The following is a 1,150-nucleotide window of genomic DNA, read 5'->3' as shown; positions in this document are numbered from 1 at the left end:
CTTCAGTTTAATAAACCAGGGAAAGATCCTATCAGTCAAAATAATTATAGACCAACAGCTTTAACTTGTCATTTAAGTAAATGGATGGAGAAAATAATAGTCAGTAGATCAGGTTATGATCTTGAGCTTAATAAACTAATGAATGGAAACCAGTGTGGCTTTAGAACAGGAGATCAACAATGGATGCTCTAACTAGAGTCAGTAATGACAGAGAAAGCTTTAAAATGAAGGAGGCAATGATTAGAGTATTTTCTGATATAGAAAAAGCAAATGATTCACTGTGGAGAGAAGGACTACTTATAAAATGAATCAGATGGGAATTAGTGGAAAGATGTATAACTGGATGGCAAATTTTTATCTGGGTAGAAAAATAAGAGTTAAGATTGGGAAGGATTATTCAAAGGAGTTTAATGTGGAAAATGGGATAAGAGATTAGTCCAATCTTATTTAATATAATGATTAATGACATTTTTCTGATACCGATAAATGTATAAATTCTGCACTGAATGCAGATGATGGGGCCAAATGAATGAGGGGAAAGAATTTAAAACATGTAGTAGGAAATATTAAGAAGGCAATTAATAAAGTAGAAAAATGGTCGTATGAATGGGATTTAAATGATCAGCAAGCAAGTCGTGTTTTATGGTTGTTACAGATAAGAGAAATATTGATACAGGAACAATAACATTATATGGACAGCCTGTGGAAAGGGTTAAAGGATTTAAATATCTAGGATTATGTTAGATAGTTCTTATAGATGGAAAACACATTTAGATAACTTAGAAACTAAATGTAAGAAAGTTATAAATCTACTAAAAGCTGTGGCTGGAAATAACTGGGCTGCAGATAGACAGTCATTATTAATCATATATAGGGCTCTTATGAGATCAATAATCGATTATGGCAGTTTAATACATGGAGCAGCAGCTAAAACAAAAGATAGACTACAGAGCAGGGCTTTACGTACAGGAGTGGTGAAAACGACACCTATTAATGCTCTTCTAATAGAGACTGGAGAGACTCGGCTGGAAATGAGAAGAATAAAATTAGCTCTAGTTTATTGGAGGAAAATTAAAAGTAATGAAGAAGAGAATGTAACTTCAACTATATTACAAAACTGTTGGGAACATGCAAAGTTCCAGAGTAATGG

Source organism: Poecilia formosa, unplaced genomic scaffold, assembly GCF_000485575.1.
Source record: "Poecilia formosa unplaced genomic scaffold, Poecilia_formosa-5.1.2 Scaffold1329, whole genome shotgun sequence".
NCBI lineage: Eukaryota > Metazoa > Chordata > Actinopteri > Cyprinodontiformes > Poeciliidae > Poecilia > Poecilia formosa.
This window is presented reverse-complemented; position numbering follows the sequence as displayed.